At 39.6% G+C, this 17,723-nt stretch overlaps 1 pseudogene; it reads right to left on the bottom strand.

Moving 5' to 3' along the window:
• Positions 1-3,734: 3,734 nt before the first annotated feature.
• Positions 3,735-16,846, bottom strand: LOC125998759 (signal transducer and activator of transcription 1-alpha/beta-like; annotated as a pseudogene).
• Positions 16,847-17,723: the final 877 nt, after the last annotated feature.

The raw sequence follows: 17,723 nt of genomic DNA, 5'->3' as shown, positions 1-17,723 counted from the left end.
CACAAGTGTCAATTTCCAAATTTGTTATTTTCAAAAATCCCTTTGTGTATTGCATTGATTGCAATAAACCTTATTATCATCTCTCAGCTCTACTTTGAAAAATAATTTAAGGCAATCTTGTAATGTACAGTTACCTATAGATGTCACAGGTAAGGATAAATGAGTAAACATCTCAAATACCCAAGATTCTTGGTGGCAGGTGAAACATAGAAGTATGGATGTGAACTGGCCTTGGAAAAGTACATAAATAATAGACCCATCAAACTGCTTGTGTTTATGCCAGGTTTGTCTTGCATTTTTACCATCCATAAAGTAATCAGCACATTCCTCTAGAGATATTTCCTGCCTAGCATCTTTAAGTCCTGATGGAATCAATCTATGAGAAATATTAGTAGTTCATGAAGATCTTGTTTATTCTGTCTAGCAAACTGTTCATTTAGCTTACCAATAGTCATTTTAAAGGCTTTAGGATCAATATTCCTGTGATATTTATCCCACAAGGTTTTTGATGATTTTACTTAATTCTTCTGCTATTTTTCCTTTATGACATAAAGGATTTAACCTGGTAATGTCCTTCTTATAATAGTCCTGATAAAAAGTAATCTGTCAAACTTGGAATATTATATGGGCATTGTAGTATTGAGTTCATGTAGCAAGATTTTCCTAAATTTTAAGTCCAGTGAGAGCAGGACTCACTCTCTCATGTTCTTGTCTGAGGTTTGGGGACTGGTCAGTCTCATGCCTAACAGTCTCAGACTTAGTGTAAGGTGTGAGTTTATTGTCTTGTTGAGGAGATCTTTGTAATTCTTCTTTTGCTCTTATCCTCTTGAGTGATCTGTGTTAGATCTGAGGGAGGGTTTTCAGTCTTACTATTCACTGGTATCTGAGTTTTTTTATTTGTGAGAATTCGGTTACTGACAAGGTATAGTAGACCCCAGAATTTCTTGGCAGGGTTGTCTTCTGTGGAAACATAAGTATATCCTCTTCCTCTAATGAAGAGGTTAGAACAATTCATTTATTATCAATTTTACCCAAATAGGTGAATCAATTGGTTTCTTGCGCTTGAGTGTCCTCTTTGAAGTGTCTGTTGGCAGCTGTGTAGGACTCTCCTTGGGGTAGATTTAAGTAGTTTAGTGTAAAGTAGATTTAAAGATAAAAGGTATTTAAGTGGCAAGCCTCTTTTCCTGTATTTTAATAATTGAGTCTTTGGCATTCAGGAGTGATTTCTGAGCCAAGAGCCAGAAGTAATCCCTGAGAAACTCTGGGTGTGGCCAAAAACAAAAAAGACCAAAAAAAAAAAAAGAGTTTTGAGAGTTCTGTAAGCCCTTTCATCTATGCCTTGTTCTTGAGGATTATAGAGAGTGCCAGTGATATGTTTAATTTGCCACTCTTTGCAAAAGAATTGAAAAGTTTTACTGGTGTACGAGGGGCCATTATCTGTCTTTTTTTTTTTTTTGGTTTTTGGGTCACACCCGGAAGCGCTCAGGGGTTACTCATGGCTCTATGCTCAGAAATAACTCCTGACAGGCTCGGGGGACCATATGGGATGCTGGGATTCGAACCACCAACCTTCTGCATGCAAGGCAAACACCTTACCTCCATGCTATATCTCCGGCCCCCATTATCTGTCTTAATGCAATATGGAATTGCCATCACAGATAAACACTGCAGTTAAAAGGTGTAAGCTGCTTTAATCTCTTTCTGAAGTCATAGTTATGACCCATATAAATTGAGAATAAGTGTCCACAACTACATGGAGATAAAGCTTCCTTGGGAAAAAGTCTACATGAATAATATCCATTTGCTAAAGCTCATTTGTTTGTAAACCTCGAGGGTTCGCTTTTTCAAATGTGTTTTTTATTTAAAGGTGAAAAACAGTACATTCCTCTACAATTTGGTCTTTCCTCCATGAAATATGATAGTTCACATGCAGGTGGCATGCACTTGTATGAAAAGCTATGTTCTTCAGAAGGTGTATAAAATATAGTCATGGCCAACTGACCTGCAATTTTATTCCCTGGAAGACCTGAATGGGCTCTTATGTGATTGATGAAGACTGGTTCTAAACATTTCTGGAGAATAGTCTGTAATTGCTTGAGTAAATCCTGTATTATCTTGTTATTGGCATTGAGGAAGCTGTAAGTATACCAGGTAATATTCTGACTATATAAGCTGAGTCACTTGCAGTGTTACACAGTCCTGTTATGTGGTAAAGCAAATAAATCAGGGGAGCAAGTTTCACCTGTTGAGCAGAAGTGTAACTGGTACACACTTGTATTCAGTGAAGAACCAGAGATATTGCTGTTTCCTAATAATGAGCCATCAGTATGAAACATTGGGACATCAAGTATAGGTGAGGACCAAATAATTAAAGAAATTACAAAATGAGTCCTTCTAAAAAAAGCCTCATGCCTTTCCATCAGGGCAATGGGAAGAAATTTCTCCTTAAATGTCTGAAAATCCCTTTGAAGAGGTGCCCTGAGGGATAAGATAGATTCAGTTTCTTTTTTAGGAATTGGCTGTGCTATTGTATCAGGATCAAAACCCAATAAAGAAACTATTCTGAGAGGCCAGAGAGCTAGCACAGCAGTTTGCCTCAACCCAGGACCAATGGTGGTTTGAATCCCGGCATCCCATATAGGTCCCGTTGCCTTCCAGGAGCGATTTCTGAGCAGTAACCCCTGAGCACAGCTGAGTATGACCCAAAAACAAAAACAAAAAACAAAAAATAAAAAACAAAAAACAACAACAACAACAACAAAAAAAAACGAAACTGTTCTGAGTCTTGTTTTGATAAGAGCAGAGATCAGTTCTAAATAGGGCACCCCAGTACTATGTTGCTTGTTATGTAAATAAACCAAAGTCCCATATATGTGGGTGATAGCACCTGTAGCCACACCTTCTCTCCAGGTATGAACCTGGAAAAAGGGATTTTTTGAGTCTGTCCAAGAAAAAATCCAATTCTTTATGACTTGCTTCAGAGATGATTCTTTTCTTTTCTTTTCTTTTTTTTGTGGAAATTATAAACGAATCTTTCAACACGTTTCCCTAGGCTACATTTTATGGGACTGAAGGAAAGTAACACGATATACTTCACAAAACAGCAACCAGTCACAAAAGAGATTTAGGAAAGGCACAATAAAGAGAAAGGACCATTTGCAAGTGTATTTGTCAGAGAACATTAAGAATTAGTGAAGAATATACAATTGATAATGCAGTTACACAGGACAAGTTTTCAAATTAGTTGTCAGATTCAGGTTAAATGATTACTCAGTAATTTTTTTCTTTTGAGTTTGAAAACTCTGAATAACTAAAATCTAGCAAGCTAATACAAATAAAGTCAAATTAAACAGAGAGACTATCCACATTTATGGTTAACTTCAAGTTTTGGAAAATTAATAGGATTTGTCTCCCAGAATACTGTTGACAGGCTGGTTCCCTTGATGGAACTATGAAGGCAACACAGAATGTATTAAATTCTTGATATCAAAGTTTAAAAAGAAAATTCTAGGCATGTATTTGTAAGTGCACTTACTTTCTTCTCTTGATAATAATCTGTATCCTAAAGTTACAGCAAACAGACTATTTCCTTTCAAAAATACAGAATTTGTGTTTTTCTTTAAATATGGAGGTGTAATAAAATATGCCCCATGAGCTGCTGAGATGCAGGATAAGTTCTTGTGATAAAGGTTTTTTTTTTTTTTTTATAATGTCAGCCTCAGTCTGAAAATTTTCACTAATAAACCAATGGAACACTTCCAGTTACATTTAAAGCAGAAAACCCCCCAAGAATTTTCCTGAGCAGAACCATGTCATTCTCAGATCCAAAAGTTCCCTGTGACCTATCCAGCTACCTTTAACAGGTAGATATTGCACTTGCTTCTGCAAACATTTTCTCAACATTTTCTAGATGCTGCAAAACTTGTACCTTACCAAAGCCCTCCCGCTAGAGTTCTCGTGCTTTGGGTATCTACAAAACCCACTCTTCAGAGACTCGGTCCTTCATTTTTACCTTGGACAAGATAAATGAAGGCCTTCAGAGTGTCTAAATAAAGGGGAAAATTCACTTGTTATCACAGGTTGCAACACATGTGTTGGCCGTTCTTTCATTTCCCAAGAAACACAGGATGTGGAGGAACAGAGTAGCAGGAGGAACTCACAGATGAGAACACATGGAAATAGCTGGCCAGAGAAGCTGAGAAAAATGCAGGATCTAGACTCCACTCATCATGTCGAACTGCACATTGCCCACTATCCGGGATACCTCATCAAAGTCCTCGGGAGACATGAGGAGAAGGTTGTCCATGGACTGCAGTCGAGAAGGGTGGACTTCAGACACAGAAATCAATTCGGTCTTGATATATCCTGTTCCTTTAGGGCCATCAAGCTCCATTGGTTCGGATGCTTCCTTTGGCCTGGAGTAATACTTCCGAAAGGCCTGGTCTTTATCAATGTTTGGATACAGATACTTCAGAGGATTCTCCGGGATATTTTCTGCGGCCATGACTTTGTAATTGCGGATAATGTCAGGGAAAGTCATAGCAGACAGTTCTTTCTTGGTGTAAGGTTCAACTGCATGGAAGTAAGGCTCGCCTCCACTCTGGGACCGTTCCACCCACGTGAAGGTGCTGGCGACCTCTCGGCAGCTATCGCTGAAGCACAGCAGAAAGGTCCCGGGCTGCTGGTCCTTGAGCAGTGCTCGCTCTGCCTCCTTGCTGATGAAGCCCACAATGCAACCGTCATTCCAGAGTAACAGCAGGTGCTTCTTAATGAGTTCAAGGATGCTTTCAATCCAAAGCCAGAAAGAAAAAATTTTATTGTTGATTGTTGCAAGTCAGCCCCTGAAGAGGTTGACTGATGGAGGGATGGAGGATGAGGTCTTTCCCCCTCCAGCTCTGAGCACGCGTCTGCCACCTTGTCTAACCAACAGTTCTGAGGTGAAACGGCGGGTAAACAGCTCGCAGACAGTCAGGCTTGTGGAAATATTAGCTTTATTCGGTGGACAAGACTGAAGTCCAAAGACTCAGCATAAGTTTCAGCAAAAAGCCCCTCGCCTTCTACAGACCCTTGTTTTTATCCCCCAGAATCAGGTACCACCCAATGGTGGGATCAGATACCACCCAATGGTGGAAGCAGAATCAGGTACCACCCTAGGGTAGGGGCAGAATGCCAGGTCACACCCTAGGGCAGGGCACAATCACCGATCAGGGTAGGGTCAGTAACATAATAATTCCCTAAAATATTTACATACACAACAAGTCCCCCGTTTGTTTTTAGTAAACAAACAGTATTGTCTACAATTATTAAAGGAAAAACTAGTCAATAATAAAAGAGCGGCTGTTTGCATAAGCGCATCACAGGAAAATTTAAAGAAAAACTTCTAGCATAAACACAGGGTGTCTAAAACCAGAAACATGTATCAAGGAATCAACTACAAGCTCCTGAGAAGATAAATCTAGGACGTACATAAATCCTTCGAAGACATGCCAGAAAGGTTGTGTAGCAGACGAGAAGAAGCAACTTCATTATTTATAGTTGTTGTTGTTGTTGGTTTTTGGGTCACACCTGGCAGTGCTCAGGAGTTACTCCTGGCTCCACGCTCAGAAATCGCTTCTGGCAGATACTAGCATTCGAACCAATGACCTTCTGCATGTGAGGCAAATGCCTTATCTTCATGCTATCTCTCCGAACCCATTTTCATTCAAGTCCAGGTAGACCAGAAAGCCCATCTTTGAGGTCATTGAATTAGGCCCTTATTTTGGAGGAAGAAGCATATACCCCCTACACAGTGGGGGGCCACTGCAAAGATAATTAATAGGCTTCTGAACTTAATCCAGTTCCTAATCCAGGCTGAAGTCCATATGATGTCCGAAATTGATGTACCAATAAGGTCGATTATTTATAGATGGGAGTTTAAGTCACAAACCAAAACAAAATGTTAAGGCAGAGACCCTCCCTGTGTAAATAAACAACTTGAGGGCCCATCCAAAATGGATGGAACCTCTTATAAACCTAGTATTTTGCCTATGATGTGCCCACGCAAAAAGCCCTGAGACCAGACAAAAATATTATTTAGGAAAATATAGACAACAATGTCTAACCCACTAACCTAAAGTCAAGAAAGCAAAACCCTAATGTAATACAACATCAACTCCTAAGATTAAAAACTAAAATAGAAAAACATTAATTACAATAGTCAAAAGAAGTGTAGTACCAAATATAAATTTAAAGGATTACAATTATAATAAAAATACAAAAGGTGAAATTTCTACAGAGTCCAATACCAATCTGTAAAGATGAGAGGTCTGGAACTCTGAAAAGAGCGACCAAAGACACTTGATGGGTCTGGAAAAGCAGGTTGAAGCCATCATGAGTTGGTTGGGCTTCTGCATTTTCTTAGGGATCAGTGCAATCTAGGGGTAGCCATTGTAGAGATGGTCAACAATAGCACTGTGTATGTGGATGGAAAACCAGAGATTCAGATAACACAGTTTAACTGGGATCCAGAGATTGTGGGTCTTATCCATGGATTTTTTCTCTGGGGTTTCATTGTGACACAAATTCCAGGTGGCTTCATTTTCAACAAGTTTGCAGCAAACTTGGTACGAAACTACAACAGTCACGGATTTCTTCCTCGGACCGAGATCAGGAGGCTTTAATTGTGGGTGAAGGAGATGAGTTGCACATGTGAAGGGAATCCTGAGAATTAAATGTTAAGGACTAGGAAGGAAGGATAAGGAAGACTAAATTGGGGAAGATAAAGTTAGGAAGGAAAATAAAGTTAGGAAAAAGGGAAGTATATACAAAATATGCAAAACAGACAGACACTGAACAAGACATGCACATACAGACTTAACAAAAATATGGCCATAACACTCACTCATACGAAAAAATATTTGTTGGAAAGGATCCAAAATAGAGCAAAAGAAAAGAGAATTCAGCTGAATCAACTAAAAGCGCCTTAAAATGTAATAGCTGGTAACTGTTTAGAAAAATCAGTTCAAATTAAAAAAAATTTTTTAATGGCAGAGCAGAGCAGACCTGAAAGAGAATTTTATGCATAATACTAACATGGAAAACTCTACTATAAGTGTATAACAGTAACTCTATAATAATCAATCATAGGCAAGAAGCACTGTGAAGAAAGTCCACCTAAAATTATCATTATGTCAGCGTCTTAAAACCTAAATTGAGGGAAATAAAGCAATGATGTTAAAATAAAAAGAGTGAAAGTCGTTAAATGAGTATACATAGAAAGAAAAACAACATTAATATGATGAGAAATTTTTCTTTCAGGTGAACCTTGACTAAATTAAATTGTAAGATTTCATGATTAACTGAGACCTAGAGCAATAATGAAATTAAGACATAAATCCATCATACAAGGAAACACATTGGGGGTCCATGATTTCAATCCATATTCATTGATCATGCCTGTGGAAAGAATCCTAGAGCATTAATAGCAACCGATAAGGAAGTGAAATGATTATGTGGTGTTCATTGTAGATCTTTAAGAAGTATAAAACAGGATGTATGCTGCTGTGGATTTCACCAATGTATTAGGGACTTTTTTGAACTTCTTGTCATCAAAATTGATCCAGTGTTGTTTTGCAGCAATTTTACAGTATGAAGTACAGTGTCCATAGTGAACTTTACCATAATAGTTTGACACTGATGATAAGTTGTGTTTCTTAATCTTGCTTTTATTCTCTGAAGTGAATTCTACTAAATTGAGGTCTTCTAAGGAAAATATACATAAGTGTGCAATTTTTTTATTTGTTTGCCATCAAAAGCAAAACGTTTCAAGTGTATTATGAGTACTGGTGGCAGTTTCCATAAGTACGTTTTCTTTGAAAAATCCCTTCTAGTTTTGCAGCTGTTGCACAGAACTTTGTTGTCATCCCTTAACTCTTCTTTAAAAAATTCAGAGAAGCATTCTTGTAATGTACATTTATCTGAAGATGTAACAGCCAGAGACAAATGAACAAATGTCTCATAAACCTCAGACTTTTGGTGGCATGTGTGACACTGTAGTATAGATTTGAATTGTCCTTGAAAGAGATCATAAATAATAGATTTGTGAGCCTTTTGGTGTTCTGAACTAAATTGTTCATAATTTTCATTTTCCATAAGATGTGTAGTTTTGTCTGTCATTAGATTTACAGTAAGCAAGTCCTGATGTAGTCCCTCTATTAGAAAGTTTATTAGTAGTTTGTGTGGATCCTGCTGATTGTGTCCAGCAAACTGGTCATTAAGTAAACCAATTGTTACTTTGAAGCTTTCAGGGTTAATATATCCATGAAATCCATTTTTCATGGTTCTGATGAGCCGACCAAATTCTTCGGCTAATTTACCTTCATGCCCCATTGGATTTTTCTTGTCAGTATTATTTTTATAATGATCTTGATGAAAATACTGAGTCAAGTCTGAAATATTATGCAAGCATTGCAATATTGAGTTCATGTAGCAAGAGTTTTCTATATTTTGGAGCCCAGTTAAGACAGGTTCCTGTCTTTCCTTTTGCATCTTGGAGTGTAAGGGTTTATCACTACCATCAGTCTCACTCAATGTATGGTGTGTGACAGCTAAATCCTTGTTCCCGGCCCCAGAGACCTCAGCAATATTACTGCTGTTAGTGTCTGGAGTATTCTGTTTTTGCTCTGAAGAGGAGTTTATAGTCTGAACCTGATCATTTGTGCTAGCCCAATTTCTTTCTTTCTTTTTTTTTTTTTTTTTTTTTTTGATTTTTGGGCCACACCTGGTAACGCTCAGGGGTTACTCCTGGCTATGCGCTCAGAAGTTGCTCCTGGCTTGGGGGACCATATGGGACGCCGGGGATCGAACTGTGGTCCGTCCAAGGCTAGTGCAGGCAAGGCAGGCACCTTACCTCTTGCGCCACCGCCCGGCCCCGATAGCCCAATTTCTAACAAGGCATTATGGAACCCAAAATTTCTTGGGAGGGTTGTCATTTGTAGAAACATAGGCATAACCCCTTCCTCTTAGGAGAAGATATCCAGCTATTCATTTCTCATATTCCTTGATCCAGATAGGTTTCTGGGTTGTTTCTTGTCTCTGAATATCTTCTTTAAAAAGTCTTTCTGCTGCAGTGTAACTTTCCCCTTGGGGTAAGTTTAAGTAATATAGTGTGATAAGAGTCAAAGATAGCAAATCTGTTGGTGGTAAACCTCTTTTACTATTTTTTTGTAATTGAGTTTTTTCTACAATGGCCTGTCCCCAACAATTGTAAGGAATTCCTTAGAGATGTCTTATTTGCCATTATTTACAAAAAATTCAAAAGTTTTGCTAACACAGGCTGGCCCATTATCAGTTTTTATAGAATATGGAATACCCATCACAGAAAAACATTGTAAAAGAAAACTACAAACAGCCTTAGATTTTTGAGAAGACATGGGAATTGCCCACATAAAAAGAGAATAAGTGTCCACCACAACATGAAGATAAGATTTTCTTGGAAATAAATCTGTTTGAGTTATATCCATTTGCCAAAGTTTGTTAGACTGTAAGCCTCTTGGGTTTGCTCCTGCTACGTGAGTCTTTTGTTAACAGTGCACATATGTTGCAGTTTTCTACAATTTCTCTAGCTTGCCTCCATGGAATTTGGTAATTCACATGTAAACGGCGAGCATTTGTGTATAGGGCTGAATGTTCCTATACAGGTGATTTAAATATAGGCATTGCTAGCAAGTCAGCAGTTTTATTTCCTTGAGCCATAGGTCCTGGAAGACCTGAGTGGGCTCTAATATGCGTGATGAAGATGGGCTCAGTTCGTTTTTGAAGAAGCTGCTGTAATCGTTTAAGTAAGTTCTGTATGACCGAGTTATTAGCATTAAGGGAAGCAGTGGCTATCACATGACATAAATTTACCACATACAAAGAATCAGAAACTATATTCATGGCTTCAGATATATTTTCTAATAGGTAAATTAACGTTGCTAATTCAACTTTCTGTGCAGATTTATATTTGGTATCTATGGTCATATTAATGTTGTCTCCAGTTATTCCTCCTTTTCCATTTTGGGATCCATCGATGTAAAAAAACTTGGCATTGGGAAAAGGGGAATCCCGAACAATTGAAGAAATAACAAACTGAGTTTTCTTTAAAAAGTCTCAAGTTTTTCCTGCTGGATAATGGGAGAATATTTTTCCTGTGAAATCTGAGAGGGCCCCTTGTAGAGATTCATTAAGAGGCAATATTGACTCAATTTCCTTTTTTGGTATTGGCAAAACTATTATATCTGGGTCAAAACCTAGTAAAGATATAGATCTGAGTCTTGCCTTGATAATAATCTCTGAAATCAGTTGCAAGTAGGGGACAACTAAGTGGGGCTGTTTGTTATGTAAATACACCCATTCCAAAGGTCCTGACTGTTGCATCAAAGCCGCTGTGGGGGTTTCTATCATAGGGAAGATTAACAGAAATACCTTTTCTCCTGGGAAGAATCTTAAGAGAAACGAGTTTTGTAATCTGCTCAAGAAGATGTCCAATTCATTTTTGGCAGCTGTTGTTAAGTTTCTTGGGCTATCTAAAGCAGGGTCACCCTCCAACGTTTTAAATAGATTAGATAACTCTGCATTCGGGATTCCTAGTGCAGGACAGAGCCAATTTACGTCACCTAAAAGTCTCTAAAAATCATTAAGCGTTCTGAGGTTTTCTATTTTGATAGAAATTTTTTTTGTGGACGTATAGATGTCCAGTCCAAAATACAACACAAATATTGATACGGTGGCATTATCTGTATTTTTTCTAGAGCTATTTTCAGTCCTGATATTTGTCAACAGTCAATAACATAAGAGTATAAGTCCTGTAAATATGTTTTATTGTGAGCAGGATATCATCTGTATAATTAAATATCATGGCTTGAGGAAATTTTTCATGAGCAGGGCTCAAAACCTTATCTACAAAATACTGGCACATTTTTGGGGAATTCAGCATGCCTTGGGGAGAACAGTCCATTGGAAATGTCTTCAGGGATGGGTATTATTGACAGAAGGAACTGAGAATGCAAAACCTTTTTTATCATCTGGGTGGATAGAAATATGGACGAAGCAATAACTACAGGTGATGGTAAACCAGTCTGCAATTTGCCCATAGGTATCATGGATACATTTACAGCTCTAAGATACATCAAAAGTCTCCATTTACCGGATTTCTTTTTTATAGTGAATATAGGTGAATTCCATTGAGAAAAAGATAGTTCAATATGTCCTAAACTTAGCTGTTCCTCCACTAATTCTGTCAGCACCTTTAATTTATCAATTTTAAGGGGCCACTGACCTGTCCAAATTGATTTGTCAGATTTCCATTTTATTTTTATTGGTGCTGGTGTTTTTATGGTAGTGACCCCTACTAAAAATTTTGGGTTTTTTAATCAAAAGAAGGTTCAGGCTCTTCTGGAGCTAATGGGATGTGGAATTCTGCTGTCCACTGTTTGTGTAGGTCACGGCCCCACAGGGATGGTGAAAATGGGCCCACATGAGGTCTGATTATTGATTTTTGATTTTCTGGGCCATAAAATATCATAGTCCTTGTACTCAACAGACAGGAAGGAGCTCAGACCTCCTATTCCTTCTAGCGAATATGGGATTTCCTGAAGAGGCCAATTTTCTGGCCATTCTTTATCAGAATTTATGGTAACCTGAGCACCCGTATCTATCATTCCATCATATTGTTGCCCTTCCAAGTGAAGTTTGATCATTGGGTCTTCATCTTTAAATTTAGTAACCAGAGCCACGGTTGGGTTTTGAGCAGCACCTGGATCTGTGCTTCCAAAACCTCCAATTCTAGTCTGATCTGAAGCCCCAAATTTGACATAAGGCACTATTACTATCTGGGCAATCGCTTCTCCTTTTTTTAAAGGTCCATGTAACTGGTACAGTAATAACTACAATGATTTCTCCCATAAAATCTGAGTCAATGACACCAGTGATTACTGATATACCCTTTATCTTGAGGGAACTTCTGCCAAGAATCAAACCCATAGTATCTGGGGGTGGTGGACCCAAAATGCCACTTTCTAATATGTAAGGGCATGATCTTGGGTTAATTGTAAAGTCCTCTGGGCATAATATGTCTAATCTGGCACTCCCTGATGTGGAGTGAATTAATTCCCTTATTGTGATGAATTTTCTTGGGCTGGGCTTGGAAGGATTATTGTCTGTGAGCTTTGCCCTTGATTTGGAAGGACCTGGGGGGAGGCCCTGTGGGCGTTTCACTACATCTTGTATGTGTGTCCTTGAGGAGCTGCATTTATAAGGAAACAGCAATTTCTTTTGATATGCTCCTGTTTTCCACAATGGTAGCAGGCGATTTGCCTCCTGGGGACTGTGTTAAAACCTCTACTTAGGTTATTATCAATGAGGTTTCTGGTTCTGCAATCTTTCGCCCAGTGGCGACCCCTTTTGCATTTTGGGCAAACACCTGGTTTATGAAAAGTGTTTTGTCCCTGAGGGGAGTAAGGCATCATTCCCTTGATAACTGGGAAGGTTTGTACGAAGTCTAAGTGGGGTGGGAGTTGGGGTTCCCCATAGACATTCCCACAGGCATAAAGGAAATCATTCACATCTGCCTTTTCATTTAATGTATTCAATATTAATCTTCAGGCCGAATTTGCATTATGATAAGCCAAAGATTTTACTAGGAAGTTTCTCATCTCCTCATCTTCGACTTGTAACTTCAGAGCATCTTTAATCTTACCTACAAACTCTGCATATGACTCATAAGAGCCTTGAGTAATTTTTAAAAAGTTTCCTCTACTAATGCTGTTAAAATCAATTTTTTCCCATGACAATGCAATATCCCTAATTAAATTTAAGATTTCTTCAGGTAAAGCTGCTTGCGTCTGAATATTTGCAAATTGATTTTCTGCCATGAATAATTCATACAATAGAGTAACACCTGCCACTTGCTTTTTCGTACCATCTGGGCTATATAATTTGGCTTTTACACCTTCTGAATAGTACATTTCCCATTCAGTTTGCTGTTTAGATGACAGGCATATTTCATCGATTCTTTTAAAATCATACAAAGTCCAAGATGAGTTATGACTCCAAAGTCTTAGTAACTCCAAACTGTATGACGATTTTGGGCCATACTCTTTACATGCTTTTTTAAACCGATCTAATTCTTCCATCTGATAGGGTACATAGTTAGAAACATTTACCCCATGTAAAGGGGATGAGGCCGGATTAGCGAACTTACTCTGAATAGAGCTCTGAGGTTGTGCGTGTGGTTCATCGTCTGAATCTGCACTGTTGTGCGATTCAATTTTGTGAATAGAACGAAGCCTCACTTCTTGAGTTAGCACTGGAGGTTGATCATTGTCTGAGTCACTACTGTCTTGCGATTTGCTAGAATCAGGCTTAACTTTCCGAGTTGTTTTTCTTCCAGCAAAAATTTCTATATTGTTGATGGTGGGGATGGATTCATCAGCTCGCACCTTGGTCTGAATTTTTGTCGGAAAGATTTTCTTATTATCCACACTGGTTTTAGCCTCACCATTTCTACACTTTCTATTTCCTAAATACCAGCAATAACTATGCTCACAGTAACAACGTGAGCCAACACAGAAATTCCACAAACTATGATGGCTGGAGACAATGCAATTTTCATTTGAAATATAGTCCACAACCACCCAACTGCAGTGATTGTCCTTAGATCAAAATCAATTAGTTTTAAACAAAATGGAATAATCCACTTGTATACTAGAGCACCAACGCGTAAGCAAAAAGGTGGCAGAATCCACATGACTAACCACAAAAACCATTTAATAGTCAGCAGAGGAAATTTCCAATGAAGTATTTCACTTACAGTTATTGAGGGTCCAGGTTCAGCCTGTTCAGGCGCCATTATGTTGCAAGTCAGTCTCTGAAGAGGTTGACTGATGGAGAGATGGAGGATGAGGTCTTTCCCCTCCAGCTTGGAGCACGCGTCTGCCACCCTGTCTAGCCGACAGTTCTGAGGTGAAACGGCAGGTAAACAGCTCACAGACAGTCAGGCTTGTGGAAATATTAGCTTTATTCGGTGGACAAGACTGAAGTCCAAAGACTCAGCATAAGTTTCAGCAAAAAGCCCATCGCCTTCCACAGAACCTTGTTTTTATCCCCCAGAATAATACCTAATACCCAATGGTGGTATCAGATACTGCCCAATGGTGGAAGCAGAATCAGGTACCACCCTATGGTGGGGGCAGAATGCCAGGTCACACCCTAAGGTAGGGCACAATCACCGATCAGGGTAGGGTCAGTAACATAATAATTCCCTAAAATATTTACATACGGGCATGGACGGGCAGCTGGCATGGATGGCTCCTGGGAGGAGCTGACGGGGCACCCTGGGTTTTCCCCACTCCCAGGCCGGGCCGGGACACTGACCTAGGGTGGGGCTCAAATCCCTGTCCTTCGGGCTTGGGAGGATCTCTCTCCCTTCCTGGAGCAGGATTTTTAGCCGGCACGGACGGGCAGCTGGCAGGCCCCCCCATGTGCCAGCGGCCTCGTGGTCCGGCCTAGGGTAGGGGGGCCCGGATCTGGGTCACCCGACCCCCCTCTCCCCCATTCCTCTGGATCTCCAGGTGGGTTACTGGGAGGAGCTGACGGAGCACCCTGGGTTTTCCCCACTCCCAGGCCGGGCCTGGACACTGGCCTAGGGTGGGGCTTAGGGGGTGAGTTTGATCTGGTGGGTGGCAGATAGCTGCTCAGCTATACTCAGGCTGTCATGGTAATTTCATACCAGTCTACATTTTGCAAACCGCGTGATGGCTAGCGCCCCCGCGCGAACATTTGCTCCTTCCAACCATCAGTACCCCAGATTTACCCTTCTTAACTTCAGTAACACATAGTTCTAATCTCTGACCTAAGACATACAGTAGATCTAACAAATCTCAGAACTATTTAGAAGGACACAAATTGAACACATATATCTTTTGAATATTTTATGGGTATTTTCTTTAACTGATGTAACTCTCTATATATTCTTCTACCATGATGTTTCTATTCACTTTTCATCTTGTCTTTTCTTTGTAAGCTGTTCAGTAAGGATTGTTTCGTGGAACTGTCCCTCAATTTGATGCCTATGATTGAACTATGTCATGGAAATTGCTGGTCTTGTTCCTATTGCCTCCAGATGCACCAATAATGCCCCATGGCATTGATCCTTGTTTGCATAGACACATTAAAATGGGAATACACCATACATACAGATAAGTTCTTATCTAATAAATCTCAGTACAATGGACCTTACACCCTGAACATTGATATAATGACCTGGCACAGGCCTCAGAAGAATGGGCGTCCTCCATTCACGCCGGAATCAGGCAAGCTATCTACGAAACATCCAAGGTCTTTTATAGCAACAGCTGGAAGCAGTCCTCTACCAGGAAAGACACTACCAAGGGTCTGACATCGACCTCTTAAAAAGAGACTTCCGTTTACACTGAGAAGACTTGACAGCAACAATGACCTGCTCTACAGGACATGGTTTTCTCTAGTGCCCCTTAAGTGTGAGGTGAAACGAGAGGATGCTCTGCACCATCCTGACTGCAATATGGGATATGCAGACTCCAGGATCTTTAATACAGAAGCATGATACCAACAACAGAAACTATGTGAGGAATGGAGGTGTATTGCCACTACAGACGATGACTTGAATTGGACAAACGAATTTGCCTGGAGCCTAGAGTCAGTCCTGTGCCAGGAAACTTCAGGGGTAGGGTCTCCTTGTATTTAGACCATAATTTGTCTTTCCATGTCCCTTATGTTTTGGTGGGCCTATGCAAACAAATGCCACTTTAATACCATTTTTTACTATGTTCCCTTGACTCCAATCCTTAAGAAAAACAAGCCACTAAAACTTTTGAGGTTAACTTAAACTAGTTAGCATGTGCATGGAACTAGAGAAATGTACTTTGCCCTCAATGTTTAAGGAGTTACATAAGTCTAATGTCTTTAGATTATATTGTGTGCTGCTAAGAAATAGTATGTACTACAACTGGGGATTTGAGGGACAAAGTAATTGTATTGTACATGGGTTCAGTTTTGTTTTTCTTGATGTTCTTTGGCTGAAAGTTCAAGGCTGGGATATCATCGATGGGACTACCGAGAATTCTGTTTATGGGTGATTGGGCTTCCACTGTAACTTTACCCTGTCCTCTTTCTTTGCATCTTTGTTGTCATAATTAAAATAAAAAAATTAAAAAATAAAAAAAATGAATTACACACATGAAAAAAATATTTACATACACAACAGTTGATGTTCTCCTTACAGTACCTTGTCCACGGAATCAGACCTTCAGGGCTGGTGTTAGGACCCAGAAGTTTCTCTCCCAGCATGTTCAGCTGGTCCATGTTGAGACCTCTCTTGGTGACAGAAAAAAACTGCCAGCTCAGCACCTCTGACAGTTGGGCCCAGCTTGCACATGGGGAGTTCAGGAAGAAAGACAAATTCCTGGTTTCTGAATTCAGCATGTTGTACTACAGGATGGAGACCCAGCCACTAGGCAATTGGCTGACATTGGAGATCACAACAACAGGCAGGGAGGTTGTCTCCAGGTCAATGATCAAACCAGGATGGCACAGCTGAGTTTCAAAACTAAGGGAGTGAAGCTCCTCAGAAACAATGAGAGGACCCTCATTCATCCTGGTGCCCGCATTTTTCTGTTCCTTCAGTTACAGATGTCGAAACTCAGCTGCCAGACTTCCATTGATGGACTCCTCCATGTTCATCACCTTAGTGTGTGTGCCCAAGATGTTGAACTTTCTAAATCCTTTTTACTGTATTTTTATCATTCACATCTTTATCAAATAAGACTTTGACTTTTACTCCCCAAAGCATTGTACAGATTTAATGTGATCCCTCTAAAGATACCCATGACATTCTTCAAAGAAGTGGATCAGGCACTTTTGAAATTCATTTGGAACAATGAACACCCTCGAATAGCTAAAGCAATCATTGGGAAAAAGAATATGGGAGGAATTACTTTCCCCAACTTCAAACTTTACTACAAAGCAATAGCTATCAAAACAGCATGGTATTGGAATAAAGACAGGCCCCCAGATCACTGGAATAGGCTTGAATACTCAGAGAATGTTTCCCAGACATACAATCACCTAATTTTTTATAAAGTAGAAAGAAATCCTAAATGGAGCAAAGAAAGCCTCTTCAACAAGTGGTGTTGGCACAACTGGCTAGCCACTTGCAAAAAATTGAACTTAGACCCCCAGCTAACATCATGTACGAAGGTTAAATCCAAATGGATGAAAGACCTCGATATCAGACTGAAACCATAAGATATATAGAACAACACATAGGTAAAACACTCCAGAACATTGAGAATACAGGCATATTCAAGGAGGAAACTGCACTCTCCAAGCAAATGAAAGCAGAAAATATCAGATTGGAATATATTAAACTGAGAAGCTTCTGCACCTCAAAAGAAATAGCGCCCAGGATACAAGAGCCCCCCCACTGAGTGGGAGAAACTATTCACCCAATACCCATCAGACAAGGGGCTAATCTCCAAAATATACAAGGCACTGACAGAAATTTACAAGAACAAAACATCTAATCCCATCAAAAAATGGGGAGAAGAAATGGACAGACACTTTGACAAAGAAGAAATACAAATGGCCAAAAGACACATAAAAATGTTCCACATCACTAATCATCAGGGAGATGCAAATTAAAACAACTACGAGGTACTACCTCACAC

Source organism: Suncus etruscus, chromosome X, assembly GCF_024139225.1.
Source record: "Suncus etruscus isolate mSunEtr1 chromosome X, mSunEtr1.pri.cur, whole genome shotgun sequence".
Classification (NCBI taxonomy): domain Eukaryota; kingdom Metazoa; phylum Chordata; class Mammalia; order Eulipotyphla; family Soricidae; genus Suncus; species Suncus etruscus.
The sequence above is the reverse complement of the archived record's forward strand: the minus strand, read 5'-3'. Positions and strand labels throughout refer to the sequence as shown.